Genomic DNA, 16844 nt, shown 5'->3' with positions numbered 1-16844 from the left:
TGATCCAATAATTCCACTACTGGGTATTTATCCTCTGAAAATGAAAATACTAATCCAAAAATATGTATGTAACTCTTTGTGTATTACAGCATTACCTATAATAGCCAAGATATAGAAGCAACTTAATTGTCCATCAATAGATGAATGGATAAAAAAGATGTAAGATATATGTATGTATATAGACACATACACACACACACACACACACACTCTTGTATACACAATGGAATATTACAAAGCCATAAAAAAGATGAGAGCTTGCCATTTGTGACAACATGGATGGATCTATTGGATATTATGCTAAGTGAGGTAAGTCAAATGGAGAAAGACAAATACCATATAATTTCATTCATATGTGGAAGCTAAAAAACAAATGAACAAATGAGCAGAATCAGACTATAAATACAGAGATCTGATGGTTGCCAGAGGGTAGCGTTTTGGAGAAATTAAAAAATGGGTGAAGAGGAGTGAGAGGTACAAGCTCCAAGTTATGGAATGGATAAGTCAGAAGAATAAAAGGCACCACATAGGGAATATAGTCAAGGATATTCTAATAGCACTGTTTGGTGACAGATGGTAGCTACACTTGTGGTGAGCCTACCATAACCTATAGGGATGTTGAGTCGCCATATTGCACACTTGAAGCCAACATAACATTGTGTGTTGACTGCACTCAAAAAACTTTTTCATAAAAATTAAAATAATAAAAAATAAATGCAAAGACAGTATAACTGGATTCAAGGTAACTTTCTGACCGCAAGGACTCTGCTTTCGGAAGCGGTCCGGGTGCTATTTCTGCCCTTGCCCTTCTTTCATCTCCCCACAGTGAGCAAGAATGAAGAGATGGACGAGCACGCGGTTCAGACATAAAGAGAACGTCATGACAAGGTGTGAGGAAAGCATATAAGCCTGCCTTCTCTGGTGTCCCCACTCTGCCACCTTTCCCTTCGCCACTGCTTTGTTCATACCTTTACTAGAGCTTTGTCACTCTCTATTAACTGCTTATGCCTCTGCTTCCCCACCAGGCTGCATGAACCTGGAGGGCAGGGACTTTTGATGTTTTGGGGTTGTCCATGCTAGCATATAGCTTTGTATATATTAAGGTGAATCATATGAAATTGCTGCTTTCAAATATTTTGGCCTACAGGAAAAAAAAAGGGAGCTATTTTCATATAACTCAACCTGATAGGATTCAATGAATATGTCTCTAACAAATGATGAATTAAGAAGAACCAGAATCTCCATAGGGTAACCAAAATCAGACTTCTGCAACTCTGAATATCAAAAGACAGACAAATATCTATAGAATTTAAAGGACTGAAAGCTTAATATTTATACAAAGACTTTCTTTCAGATGTGAATGCTATGGAAAAATGGTCTCAGATATTTCAGCTCTCAGAAGTCATGTCATTCCTGGAACATTTATGAAAAGGTAATTTTGAAGACATATTCTAAACGGCCAAGATATTCCAAATGGTGCTGGGATATTAGTGTTCAATAAAATTCCTGGCAGAATCTCCCCAATGAATATAAATATATAAATATCCACAATTAAAAAAAATCAGAAAAGCCACCCCAAGAATTATTCCCTCTTAAAACCACACTAAGTTTTGAACAGGCCCGCCGAGTGACCTAAAAGGAGGCAGAGGGCCAGGACTGCCTTTCACAATAGCATCTAGATGAAGCTAAAAAGTAAACTAGTGGGCTCAGGCTATCTGTCGACCTCTGGGGCAGGGGGGAGATCTGGGGAGCTGACCCACCTGCAGGCATGCAAGTCCATCAGGAAGAGGGGGAATATCCCTCCTGCTCCCTCACCTGTGGTTCAGGCAAAGAGCTGGTCAGAAAAGGTGGCAGAGGAGATCTATTTCAGGGAACCCCCCATATCAGGTAGAGCCCAGGACTTCAGACTGAATGATACTCAGCTCTAGAACAATAACAAGACCAGACACTGCACAGGGTGTTAGGGGTCTGCCTCTAGTCCCTGAGAAAGGACAGTCCATCCCGGACCCAAGCAGATCAGAACAGGAACATCAGAGCAAAGAAAGAAGATAACAGAGACCCCTGGTCAGGTTAAATGGAGTGCTAGAGTACTCTAGGAAGCTCCTGCTTCACTTCAGTACCAAATCTCCCAGATCAGAGAATGGAAGTGTAGCTAAGCCAGCAGGTGGGAATCAGATGTGAGGATATAGGAACACACAGAGTCACACTTTAAATGTCTCTTCATCACTGGGGTGCCTGGGTGGCTCAGTCTTTCAGTGTCCAATTCTTGATTTTGGCTCTGGTCATGATCTCAGGGTCATGAGACTGAGTCCCACGTTGGGCTCCCTGCTCAGTGGGGAGGCTACTTGAGATTCTCTCTCTGCCTCTCCCTCTGCCCCATCTGCACCCCCACTCTCTCACATGCATGCTCTCCCTAAAATAACTCTTAAAAAAAAAAAAAGTCTCTTCACAGCTGAAGGGTGAAAGACCAGCTCCCTGACTCACAGCTCCTAGAACATCAGGTCCTGTGTGTCACCTCTAAGCACTCCAATAGACACGTGAGTTGTCTCACCCAACTTCACCCATCTCAGGGAGCTTCGGCCACGCAGAGTTGTTGACTCCCTCCCCCTTGTGACCAACTCTAAGTCACACACCACACGGCTCTGTAATGACTTATGTCACCTCCCTGAGTCTCCAGTGCCTATCACAGAGCCAGACTATAGAAAGATACACAAAATACAGGACACGAGGAGTCACACGCGAGCTCTTCTAAGCTGTTGAGGACAAAGCAAGGTGACTACCAAGTGGGGTTGCTGAATTTATTGGCCTATGAGAAAAAATGGGACTTGGGGACTAGAGCTTGGACTTTACCCTGACTGCCTCTCTTGATCTCTGACTGTAAATCCTTCAGAGAAATTTTCATCTTCACCCTCAAGACAGGAAGGTGACAGGTGCAACTTGCTGGCATTGAGGGATGCTTATAAATGATGACAAGAACTCAGGGCTTGAAAAGTGTTACATTTGGGTGTTATTTTTTAACTCAAGGAGACAGCACCCACGAAATATATTTTCTGATTTTATTGCCTCCATGCATAAATAAATAAATACGAGGCAACCTGATGTAGTGGAACCATCATAAGTTTGGTTTAACAGATGTGGCTTCAGATTCTAGCTCTACCACTTAATAAGGAAGTGAGGTGATAGGTTTTTAAAGCCAGGACATTATCCTCTAGCCCACAGAGCTGCGAAAGTCATTGACAAATCAATGCAACAGGCCTAATTTGGAGCTGGGCTCCTATTTTACACCCAGCCAATGTCTATCCCTTCCTCCTGCACTGGGGAGCATCCCCAACCTTTGTGTCCGATTCTGTTCCAGAGCCTCAGGAATCTATGCATCAAGACAAAATACTTTTTAACTTCAAAATTAATATTACATAATGCCATGAATAGCAGAAATGCCCTTATCCTTCATGTTCCGTATTCAGCTAAATGATCTGGAGAATCACCCAGGAGTCCTGGCATCCACTGGCTGTGGATTTTAATGTGAAGACTTTAATGTCTCTGCCAAACCTAAAAACTCTGTGAGATGCTTTGGTGCCTATGGATGACCTTGATCTCTCTGCAAATGAGAAATAATAATTGGAGTCACCTCTGCAAGGGCTTCAGATGCCCAGGACCCGGACCCGGCCAGGACGGCATTGTCTGTAGCACCTATGCTCCCTTGTCAAGCCTTCCCTGGGAGTTTGGGAGGTTCAGAAAGAGACTGAAACAGGGTACCAGCTGGACAAGTTTAACTACAAGGCACGTAGGGACCTCAGAGGCTTAGCCACCCAGAAGCAGAGCAGCTGTAAGGGAAGGAGCCCGAGCTAAAATGGATCTTCCAGGGGGCATGTTGGCCTGCCAGTCAGCACCGTGTCTAAGCGGGTGATGAAGCAGGTTTTTCCACCAACGGATCTTGCTCTCAGAGGAGTTAAAGCTGGTGGCTGCTGAAGCAGGACTGCAGGGGGTTCTTGGGCCAAGTGTGATGACCAGGGGCAGGGGCGGTCAAGCAGCCCCGTGCCTTTCTCTGTCCTAATTCTGAAAAGCTTAACCCAAGCTGACCTCTTCATTCCTTCCAGCTATACTGCCTGGGGTTGTTCTGCTGTTTCCTTCCACTCTGTGTTCCTATCAGTAACCCACAAATGAATTAGGATCAGTGAGCAACGTGGGGAGGTATTACCTAGGCTCCTTTTCTGAACACAGGCGGTCTCTCTCCAGGTAAGAAGATTTCAGCTGTCTCGGAGCTATACCTCTCTCAATTCAAGCTGATGCTTCAAATCCATCCCTGTCATCCCTGCTCCTGCCCTCCTTGGGTCTAACTTATTCCCAGAGGACCTTGGCCTTCTGGGGGATGACTGTGAGTAAGGCTTGAGGTGGAGCTGAGGGTATATGGATGGGTCTCGTTCTGTAGGTGTTAGAGCTGGGGGTGTAGGCTGAAACTGGGGCAGGGCTCTAACTTAGCAGGAAGAGGAGGCTAAGCACGTGTCCAAAATTGGCCCAACTGGAAATCAGAGCATTTGGGGTCCTAAGGTACCCCAATCTTCCCCAAGATACTCAAAATATCAAGTAGTATACACAGTAACTTGATTCGTTTCCCTTCCACTGGTAGGAATGGATCTCCCTGTCCTGACAAGGATTGATCTAGACTAGGTGATCCTGTAGGAGGAGGGAGCCCTTAATGACTAGGGGCTTCACCCCAGAGTGACCACATGCCCCCAGGCTGTAGCCACACTGGTCCTCTCCCCCAGCTCATGGCCTTTACACAGGCTCCTTCCCCCCGGCCAGAAAGTTCTTCTACTGTCCTTCTCTCTACACGGGCCTCCTGGTAATCCTTCAGCTTTCAGCTCACCTTAAGCCCCAGATGACTCCAGGCCACCCTGGCATTTAAGGGTGCCCTGCACTTTTCCCAGACAGCCCTTATCACAGTTGATAATTATCACTCTGTCATACTACTTGCTTCATATCTCTTTCCTCAAGGTTGTAAGATGCACAAGGCAGGAACGGTATGGATTTTATTCCGGACCCCAAGAGCCAAATAGGTGTAACCAATAATTATGGCTTGAGTTAATGCATTAATGAATTTGTTAAGGACTTCCCTGGTAGCAATATGCTCGGTGTCTTAACTGTGTTCCCCTCACACAATCCACACAAGGACCTAACACGTTGGTAATCTCATTATTCTCACTTTACAGGTGAGGGAACCAAGGCTTACAGGGGTCAGCTAACCTGCCCCAGGGTGTCAGACCCAGGAAGGAGTAGTGTCCATATGTGAACTCAGGCCTGCCTGATGCCAGGGCTTGAGCTCCTAGACAATGAGCCATAGATTTTGCAAAGGGGGCAAGCACAGGCACGGGGTCTGAAGTCCTGGCGCTGGCTATGGGCTTACTTGCCCTCACTCAGTGCCCAGATTTGGCTTATCACTCCTCTGTACTCCCTAGGCCCCAGTTTGCTTTCCATATGGGGGCACCTGGACCAGATGATCTCTATTTGGAGCCTACTAGGACCTTCTGGGGAAACTGGAAACTGGAAAGTATCTTCTGGGCAAAGATGAGAGCTATAGGGCCTTTATATCTCTGAAAAGAAATGTTCAGCACCCCAGTGAAGGAATAGCAGGAAATAGGGCCTCAGACATTGAGATGAAGGGGAGTTCTCTTCAGATTATCCGGGTCATAGGAAAGTTCTTATTTCACCGCCCTTACTGTAAGACCAAGCACTTGGCCTGTGCTCTGCCTTCTCTCTACTCTCTGCCGTCACCATGTCTCAGGCTTGCGCCTCACCTCTTACTGGTCCCCAGACACAGGACCCCATTCCCCAGAGACACATTTCCAACCACCTTTTCAAATGCCTCTTAGATATCCACATGAGTGTTGTACCATGATTCCAACTTCACAATGTTACAAGTAATATTCTCCAGATTTCCTTCTAAATTGACTACCCTTCAAAACCCTCCTACACTGCTGGCGGTAATGCAAGCCGGTGCAGTCACTCTGGAAAACAGAGACTTCCTGCCAATCTCCCTGCTTTGGTCTCTCCCATTTCAACTCACACAGCCACCCTTTGTCCAGTTGCAGACCCTTGCGAGCCATTTAAAATCAAAGGTCAGTCGTCTGCAGGGGTCAGATGTTGTGAGAGAAGAATAAACCAGGAATGTCCGGTTTGGGTTTGGGCCACAAGATCAATGGGACTTTTTCTAGGACATGGTGGAGACACAGCAGGGGCACCTTCCTAAAACATGAATTTCCACAGTAGTACCATGCTACCTACAAAAGCAACTGCTGGATTTTTTTTTTTTTTAGATTTTATTTATTTATTTGACAGACAGAGATCACAGGTAGGCAGAGAGGCAGGCGGAGAGAGAGGAAGGGAAGCAGACTCCCTGCTGAGCAGAGAGCCCAATGCAGGGCTCGATCCCAGGACGCTGGGATCATGACCTGAGCTGAAGGCAGAGGATTTAACCCACTGAGCCACCCAGGCGCCCCTGGATATTTTTTTTTAATCTATTAACAAATAAAACAAGGCTTTGAATGTCAATGTAAACTTCATTCCTCTGCAATCTATACCCAGCAGCTCCCACTGGGCTGCTCTAACAGTGTCCCACCCACACACTACTTACTCATGTCTCCTCCATATAATTTGTTTCCACCTGTAAAGACTCTCACACTCGCTTTCCACACATACAAATCCAAACATACTTCAAAGCCTAACTACCACTACCCTGCTTTATGTTTCTTCCAACATTTCCAAGTCAGCCCAGAAACCCTTAAGTGTACAGATGACGCCTGGAGCTCATTTAGCCTGAGCATGTATCTCCCCAGTGGGTTTTTAACCACTTGCTAACCCACTTACTAGTCATTTTGAGATACTAAAGTAAAGATAAGCTCCTTAAGCATGGGAAAGAACCCTCCCTGATCCACCCTTGTGTTCCCTAGCCACTTGCAGAGCTCTGAGTCTAGGACACAGGCTCACCAAGAGTTGTCAATTGGTTGGTTGTGATAGTGGGTCAGATAAGTTGATTTGAAGCTGTGTGCACAGATCCACAACCAAGGCATCCTGGAGATGATGCACAACAGGTTTCTTGTTAGCTCTGCAGCCAGAATCCCCACTTTTACCTCCATGGTTGCAGTTCTGGTCCCATACACCTCAGAAGCGACTCATGGTTGTCTAGATCTTTGAATGCCCCCATTGTAACACCCACAATTTGGAGTAGCCAAGAAAGCTTGGGATATGTAGGGATAGAAAACCCCAAGCGACACATTTGTGTGGGTACCACCATTGAAAACTGCATGGAGAGTTACTGAAGATTCAAGTTGACCTTGCAACTGCCTGCAGCCTCTCTAAATTCTAAAGCCACCTGAAGGATTTACCTTCTTAAGGAAAGGCAGTGCTCAAGCATGGCTATACTCATCCCTTTTTAAAGGAGCCAAGAAAAGGCACTGAAACATATCATGGATTTCCAGTGACAGAAAAAGACTAAGACTATTAACAATGAAGGCTACAACAGGAATTGAAGAGTGTTCATATTCAAGCTCAGTATTTGAACATCCCTCCAGCTCCCAGACCTTCACCCAGATTAAGTGTGTCCTTTTCCTCTATCTAAAAATGTTTCTGAGCCACTCTGTTCCTGAGATAAGAATTTCCTCCTCTTCCTGGAAAAAAAAAAAAGAAGTATCTGTTTCCTTTTTCTTTCTTTCTTATTCATTGTCCTTTACTACAATGCCAACTCCAGTGCCTGTCATCCTCAGTCCCAAGACAGTGGTTAGGTCAGCCTCCATCAACATCCTCTGGCTAGACAGTGTGTCTGAATGCCACAGTCTGCATTTCTGCTCCGTGAAGCCACCAGGCAATTCTGAGGGTCTGTCTATTGGACTGAGGATGCCTGTATCAGAGAGACATCTGCTGGAGCCAGCCTTACACCACAGCTGTACAGTGTACAGTAGCCCAGAGAGTCAGATAATAAGTGCCCACAGGCACAGTGCAGCCCGATGGCTTCGAAGTTAGCTTATGCCTGCATGTCTAGTTGGCCCCATTGTCTGCCAGCTCTGAATAAAAAGAATTTTCACTGGGCATCCCTTATGGGCAGATACAATGGTGGGTGCTTTCTGTATACCACTATAAGACCTTGTCATCACCCCCAGAAACAGCTGGTAGAATTCTCGTCCAAACAGCAGGCACGTGTGACTCGAATGCTGCTATCCAACTTTCTGTGACTGCAGATCTGAATGCTCAAGGTCTGTCTAGGTAGAGTCCTTGTTCATTGCTCTGCTGGGCTTTATAAACAATTCATAAGTCCATGGCATCATCCACTGTTTGACATTTCTTTCCAAACATATGTAACTGTTATCATATGGGGTAGGAAAAAGGTGGGACTCTTATCAAGCATTTACAAAGAGCTAAGCGTATTTCAATCACCATCACAATGAGTCCTCCAACAAACAAGTTGCTATCTCTGCTTAATAACTGAAGGTTCAAGAAAGCTGATTAAGTTGGTAAAGATCACACAGCTAATAAGCCATTGGCCTGAAATAAAAATGCAACACTCTTTTCCCAATTTACTTGAGATTTGTCCTTTCCACAGCTTAATGCTGTGCTCACCTTTCTACAAAGTTGGCCCTCAGCATGTATGGAAAGTAATTTTTCATAGGCAAAGCCAGCTTACTAGTAAGGAACAGAGCCCCGACATCAGCAAGAGTCAGAAAGAGAAATGGAGGCTGAAATTCCATCTGGACAAGAATTATAGATCAGCTGAGCACATTTTTTTAATAACTAAAATGCATCACTACTTTTTTGTATTTCTTTGTGAAACATCTTAATAAGCAGGGGGTGGAAAATATAGCGAGGCCATGCTGCGACCATCTAGTTTGCAAGAAATAACAAATGAGCTCAAACCACCGGGAGATAGATTGGTGCAGAGAGAGAGCAGCCCCTGATTCCAAAGTCAGGACTTAAGTGGCTTTAGCACCTGAAGCAGGTGGACTCCCCACAGGGATCTCTGATGATGAAGGGGGAAAGCAGCCACAGGGGGAGAAGGAGCAATCACAACAAGGTCAGAGTAGAGACAACCTGCAAAATTCAAGGTCACAAAGGAGCTGTGCAATGAAGATGCCAAGGAGATCTGAAAAGAAGAGGCCGTAGAAGGCAATGGAAAAATCCACGGACAATGCCAAAAGTAGTGAAATACCCCTTCCACAGGAGACCAAAGAAGCCAGGTCTGCAATATGCAGTATATTGTGTGTTTGTACATAACATGAAAAGCCATAGTCTACACACATGCAAAAAAAATCTGTGTAGATGTGTTGGCTACGGTTCCCTGAACCTGCCCAGCAGACTTGCAAGCAGGGTGGCCCAATCCCCCAGATAGATGTGGGCCACACTGAGCATAGACACCCAGGGAATGTTCATGACAGAAGTCATCCTAGCCCCATAGCCAGGATGCTGGATGCCCATCCCTCATGCCTCTCCACCATGACTGTTAGGAGTCACAACAACTAGGTCCAGCAAATTGGCCCATGGTGTCTTCAAGACTGTATGACCCACTACCCTCTCCAAATAGCTGTGACCACCACCACCCCACCTGGCTGTCAATCAGAAGTGAATCTGTCTTATAGCATCATAGCTCATGTCAGTGTCTGGGCACTTACTAGTAAGTGTTCCAGTGGGGTAAGTTTTCCAAAGGGCACATTTGTTCATAACTTTGTCTCCCTGGAACCTATCATTTTAATAGGAAGGGTAACACCTTTAGCAGAGAACAGTTATTTATATTACAGTATGAATCAGGATGAGCTCTTTCCTTATGAACAAAGAGCAATAAATTTTTTGAGGAGGGATCTGAGCTCAAAGAATCTGAGACTTACTCCTGCCCCATCCACACTGTATATAACCTTGACTTCTCTGAACCTCAGCTGTCCCCCATGTAAGATGAACATTAAAAACTCTCGTGAGGGTGGGGGAGATTGGGTGATATCATGGCCATACACATATGGATGTCAATTGGATATTATTCCATAAATGTTCCTCCAAATTTGAAAACTGTGAAAGCATTGAAATGGCAATTACAAATTGGGAATTTGATCTACCGGATCTACCAGCTGAAACTGATTCCAAGCTTGGGAAGAGCGGGAGCCCAGCTCTTCTCATCATCTTTTATTGAGCCTACTATGTATCAGGGGCTAAGTTTATACAGTATCTCAGTGAAACTTCAAAATCACTTCCTGCAGTAGACATTTATATCCATCTTTGGCAGACAGTGAAATCAAAGCTCAGAGAAGTGAGGTCCCTTTGCTAAAGGTCTCACAGCCAGTATGTGAGACAATCAGAATATGGACTCCAGTCTCTGAGACGAAGAACATCATTTACTTGCCTTTCAGCAAATGGCCCATGGGACTGAGTCCTTCATGGGAACTCTGGCTAATTCTGCTCAGGCCAAATTCCCTAACTTCTCAGTTAAACTCTTTGACTCCCAACATCTAGGAATTATTTTATGTGTCTTATGAGTGCTCTAAACCTCAAAGCCACTGAACTGGAGAAAACAAATCACATTTCCTTCCAAGTGCTAGCACTCTGGGTGTCCCTAGTGCCTGTCTTGCTGAGAAGGATGTTGTCTCTAGGCCCAGGAGACACCCAAGGGGGGAAATGTCAACACTAAGTTAGCTGATTGGATTCTTGCCTCATAACCTGGGGACAAGCACACATAGCTCTTTTTTTCTGTGTGCACAGACATCAACTAAAATGTCTACAGCTAAGTAGATCCCCTGTTCATTGATCTGCCGTGCTTTGCAAATGACCCCTCTGATACCACAAGTTAAGTATCATTAAAGGAGCCATAAAATCAAATATCCACTAACCTATCACTAATACAGACAATAGCTTAAACCTTTCTCTTCTCAATGGTGGCCTGGGGACCCACAGTCAGGCTCAGACCTCTGTAGGCACCATCTCTCATGGGGCTTAGCACTAAAGTCATAGGTACTTCACAAATGGAAACTCTGTTGCCAGGACAGAAAGTTAATGGTGTCAAGATTACACCATCCATGTAGGGCCTCAAGCCAAGGCCAGGAGAATGGAGTAAAAACAAAAACAAAAAACAAAACCAATAACAAGAAAAAAGGTTTATGTTCAGAATTGTTCAGAGCTCATTGATTCATCCAAATATATTTAATAAACACAAACTGTCAGGTGCTTGGTCAGGGGCTCTGGATGAAGCAAATGTGATCTCTAAATGGGTTCCAAGACTGTGGATCTGGTTTCATTAAAAGATATACTGAAAGAGAATGATAATACAGTGTGATAAGTGTATTCATCAAGAAACGCACAGACACATTTAGGACAACATTAATCTATTTGCTGATGACCTGGTAGACTTCATAAAGGAGGTGTTGCAAGAGTCGGACCTTAAAGAGAAGAACGATTTCCACTAGAGATCACCCGGAGGTGGTAGAGGAAGGAGAGAAGGACAACTTCGAGTCTGGAGTGATTTATCATAGGCAGAGAGAGCTGGACAGCAACCTAATAGGTCTCTATGTAGTTGTTGAAGAGGGAAAAAATGGTAAAAGATTGCCTGGAGTAAGAATCCAAGGCGGAAATGACCATGTCAGGGGCCAAAGAGCCAACAGCATCCCCAAGGATGAGCAGAGTCCAGATCAGGCACCAAGACACCGTCTTCTGATGACACCTGCGAGAAAGGTCCATCACTATGCTTGAAGGGGAAGGGGAGTTTGTTCCTGTGGGTTGTTAAAAGTCCACATCAACACCTATAAATCACATAGCCTCTTGAAGGGCTACCCAAAGGGCGGGAAAAGAAAACGCGAGTTGGGAAAAGGAGGGTTGCTGCCTCTACTGTGATCCACACAGCAGACACAGCTGGGCTTGTTACTGCTTGCAATGTGGCTCTTGCCACCAGCAGAAAGATGAATTTTTCAACAAGAGCCTTGCTGATGCTTTTCTCTGTTCAAGCCCAGACAAGAAAAATAATCATCTGTTAAAACAAAAGAGAAAAAAAAAAAAACTATCCTCATTTACAGATTGTTTTCATTAACATACAAATGCCTTAAAGGAAGAAAAAAAAAAACTTCTTGGTAGGATTAGATGAAGCAGTTCAAGAAGAGAACAGTCAAGGGAAAATGGAAGGAACTCGTAATTTGCCAAGGCCCAGTGATTCTGAGCCAATGATGAAGGAACTGCTCTAAAGTCAAAGGAAGGGGGAGGTCTCCAGCCTGAGTTACTCAATTATGTTGTGGGGATCCCTGAGGGGGTTCTTCGGGCCGTGGTTTTCATCCTCCATGCCCTGCTGGAAAAGCAAAAGCACACAGGGTTGGCTTTGGTTGTGGTGCCACTGATAGGTCCCAGAGAAGCCTAGTTCAATGATGGCAGTGAAAACTAAGCTGGTCTCCCCTCTATACACTTTTCAGGGGGCAGAGCCTCTCTAAACCTTCCCTCATCCCCAAGTAATTCTCTCCCCCACCCACAAGTTCCAAGAGGACATTAATCACATGCCTATCATAACCCTTGCTCCAGCATGCATCCTCTACTTGTGTACAAGCAAGCCTCCCTCCCTGGGACAAGAGTCCCTCATGGCAGGCACTGATTTTAGTCCATATCCTCTGCACCTGATATAAGACTTGGCACAGAGTGGGAACTCTTTTCAGGGTGGCTGAGTATAGTAAAAGTACGTGCTGAGTCCTACAGTTGGAGCCCTGAGCAATGTTAATCAAGCTCATTACATAACCAGTGTCTCTAAACCTTCACTGCCCCAGGCAATCTTCAGTGTCTTGTTCAGATGTGCCAATTGAACTTACTGATTTCTTTCTAACAGATTTTTTTTTAAGATTTTATTTTATTTTTAAGCAGGCTCCGTGCCCAGCGTGGAGCCCAACATGGGGCTTGAACTCATGACCCTGAGATCAAGAACTGAGCTGAGATCAAGAGCTGGACGCTTAACCAACGGAGCCACCCAGGCGCCCCGAACTCACTCATTTCTTTTCTCCAACTGCTTCCCCTGACTTTCCTCATGCAGTTGGTACCTTTGATGTCAGCTCCTTGGACGTACTACTAACTCCTCATTTTCCCATGCCTTCCTTATCCCTCCATAGTAGAAAATGGTCCGTAAACCTTTAAAAGCAGGGAACACAAGGGGTCCATCTAGCTTCCATTTCCTGGTGTGCTTGCACTGAGTGTAAACAATGGAGCATGGGTGTGGTGCATGAACAATGAATCTTGGAACACCGAAAAAATAAAATTAAATTAAAAAAATTGTTTTAAAAAGACCCTCCCACCTACACCCAGCCTCCCTTATGAGGAGCGGACTTCATCCCATCAGCATTTAGCCCACTGCCTGCCACTCGGACGGTAATCTATGTCCTTAGGCTTCGCTCTAGCCCTGGGTACAGCCAGCCTCCAAAATGGCCTCCTATGGAACATGATGACTGGAGCTCCCATGATTCGTGATTAGTATCTCCGAGTGGCCGGGACTTGCAAAATGGCCTCCTATGATTCCTGCCTCCTAGCATTCATATGTGTGTGCAGTTCCACACACACACACACACACAATGTACCACAGAATCCAGCAGACAGGCTGGTGTACAACTCCCCAGATCACGTTGTAAAAGACTGCAGCTCCTGGCACGTTTCCTCTGTCTCTCTCACACACATTACACATGATACTCGCTCTGGGAGCAACCAGCTGCCATATCATGAGAAGCCCTGGACAGTCACTAAAGAGGCCCACGTGGCAAGGAACTGGGGTATCCACCCAACACACAGTGAGGAACTGAGGCCTCCTTCCAAACAAGCACCTGAGAGTTCTTGGAAATGCATATACCCTGAGCTGAGCTTTGAGGGGACTGCAGCCCCAGCCCGCAGTTTAGCTTCAACCTCATCAGAGACTCTGAGCCAGAATCCCTCAGCCAATCTGCTCCCAGCTCCTGCCCCTTACAAACTATGAAATAGTATTTGTTCTATGTTTCACACTACTTGGGGTTACTTGGTTATGCAACAAGAAAACACACCTTGCACTTTGCACCACGCAGACAACCCCAGTTTCGTTTGTTTAAAGATTTTATTTATTTATTTGACAGATAGAGATCACAAGTAGGCAGAGAGGCAGGCAGAGAGAGAGGAGGAAGCAGGCTCCCCGCCAAGCAGAGAGCCCGATGTGGGGCTCGATCCCAGGACCCTGGGATCATGACCTCAGCTGAAGGCAGAGGCTTTAACCCACTGAGCCACCCAGGCACCCCAACCCCAGTTTTTTTACTTCAAGGATATTTCAACACCTGAGAAGCTGCTGGACACTCGCTGGGGTGGCAGTGAGAACCTCTGTCCCAGCTCATAAACACAGGGCTGAGGGAGCAAAGTTTAAAGCTTATACCTGCCTTGTGGGGGGCTCACCTCCATCATTTGTCTCAAGCCCCAATCACTGCCCACTGCCACATGGACGGAGCCAGGGCCTTTTCTCCAGGCCCCCCGGCATCCACCACCTCTATTCCGTCCTCCCACACATCTACCGTGCTTGCTGTCAGAGTTCTGAACCACAACGCATCACAGCACTTCCCTCATCATGTTTCACTCATTCCCCTGATTTTTTATAGAATGATGTTTTATTACAGTTAGAGCCCAATACTTCCCTACCCCCCAGGTAACCTCCACCTGTTCTTCCAGCTGTTTCCATTTCCCCTGGAGAGGAAGAAGAGAGAAGAAAGAGGAGACAGAGTGTTTTTGTTTCTGTTTGTGTTCTCCTTCAGCTGTCAGGCTAGCCGGATGGGACAGGTAGCAGCCCCACTCAAATGCCAGCCCAGAGGGAAGGGGGTGGCTCAGGACTCCACTTCAGCAGGTGTCAGTGTCCCTGGACATCAGAGCTGGCATGAAAGGCAATATTGATAGGAAAGAGGGGGGTGGACAACCACAGGTGTCTCCCAGCAGTCTAATCCTGGCTCCTAGGAACAGTTTCTGTCAGGAACACAGCCAGGAAGCCAGGCTGGCAGGCGTCCCACAGTGTGTCCCTCGAGCAGGCTGGATCGGCACTCAAGCCAGACACCTAGCAAGCTCAGCAAGGTCCAAGTGTCGCAGCCCACAGGTGCTGGGGATTCAGACAAAGGCAAGCACCATCATGTCCTGGAAAGCCAGACTAAATGTGCTATGCTTCTGGCTGGGTGAGCCCTGGCCTGGGCACGAGGATGGGCTGGGCTGAGCCTACAGGGAGAAGCGCCTCCGACACAGCCCTTCCAGAACAGACTCGGGACCTCACTTAACATTTCCCTTGAGGGAGTTTAGCTCCTGCCGGAAACAGCATTCATCCCTTTGGCCATGAGGATCATGGTCACACACACAGTTAAAGAAGGCAGGCCTTCGAGTTCACGGGCAAAGAAGGATGGCTCCGGCCAGCAGGGGGGGATGTACTCAGTCATCACTGAAGCCTGAACAAGTTCTTTTTATTTCCTTCTGTTTTCTGTTTGTTGCGGTTCCTGTTATTTCCTTTCCCCTTCATTTCTCTTTCATTTCTGTCCCTCCCGCTTCCCTCCTCTCTTCCAGACCCATACCCCAGTCCCCACCACCCTTTCTCCTCCTCTCCTTCCACTCTTCCCACTGGCAATCTTCCTGCCTCTCCTGCCACCTTGGGTGACGAGGCTCCGCCTGCAGTTTTCTAAACTAAGGACGTTCAGAAGGGGAGGTGTAAATGCTGCTGACTGCCAAGGACGGCCCTCCACATCCTTGTCAGGCTCTTCAAACTCACTTCCCAAATCCATCTTCCCTTCTCCCAGGCAGCCTCTCCAGAAAAGGCCCACCTCCATCCAGGCTACAATTCCCTGTATGTACCCTGCTGTCGACCCAGCCAGGACACAGCCTCCCGCCCCGCTTGCTAAGACCTGGGTGATCTGGCGCTCGTCAGAGTATCCAGAGGTTAGTGTGAGACGGACAGTGGCCCAAACAGGACCTCAAATGCTGGCTGTGCCCTTCCTCCAAACTGGGTAATTCAGGGCATATTACTCACCCTCTCCCACTCTCGGGGTGGGCTCTAACAGAACCAGGGCTCCTGCAGAAGCCAGTGAGACAACGTAACAGCGTGCCTACCTTGGTGCTTGGAACATTGTAAATGCTCCGAAATTACCAGGCATCTCATCCTTCACTGGATCCTTCCTTCGCCCTCTCTCTCTCCAAACAAACTGAAAATCCCCTAAGAATGTGTGCCTTAACTTTGAAGATCTTCCTAGCCTAACTCTACTCTAATGCCTCCATATACGGCCAGTGTCAGGGAAGGTTGAGATTCTGAGGACAATGGAAGCAGCAGTACTAGGCACTGGTTACAAGAAGGGGCTGGGCTGTGGGGGGCGGGGTGGGGGAGTGGTCTCACAGATTCACTGCTGGGAAAACAATTCAGAGTTTATCTTTGGCAAAAATCTCCCCACTTGGTTGGCCAAACCAGACCAGGCCTGCTCACCTGCGACCTCATCTTCCAGTCTTAAATGCGGAACCCCACATGTTTCAGAAAACCTCCACCGCCAGCTACAAAGGCCTCAATACCCAAACATCCCCCTCTCAGGGCCAGTGTGGCTGCCGCTCAGGAAAGCTGTTGGAGCAGAGGAATCGTACCAGCGAATCTGGGCTATTTAGACACCGGCTCACAGGGGCCTCCCACCCAGGCTCTGACCAGACTTGCAAAATCTAACACGAAATGTCTCAGAATTAGTATGTACTTGTGTTTTGATTTCCTAACAATTAAGAACCGGCCAGAGGAAGTAAGACTGAGCTCTTCACTCCTAAAGAAGGCAAACCTTCAGGTAAAAGTACTTAGCAAACCTCACTTAGAGCGCACTTAGGTAACATGAGAACTAATGGCC

The sequence above is a fragment of the Martes martes genome (assembly GCF_963455335.1).
Source record: "Martes martes genome assembly, chromosome: 14".
Lineage (NCBI taxonomy): Eukaryota > Metazoa > Chordata > Mammalia > Carnivora > Mustelidae > Martes > Martes martes.
The sequence above is the reverse complement of the archived record's forward strand: the minus strand, read 5'-3'. Positions refer to the sequence as shown.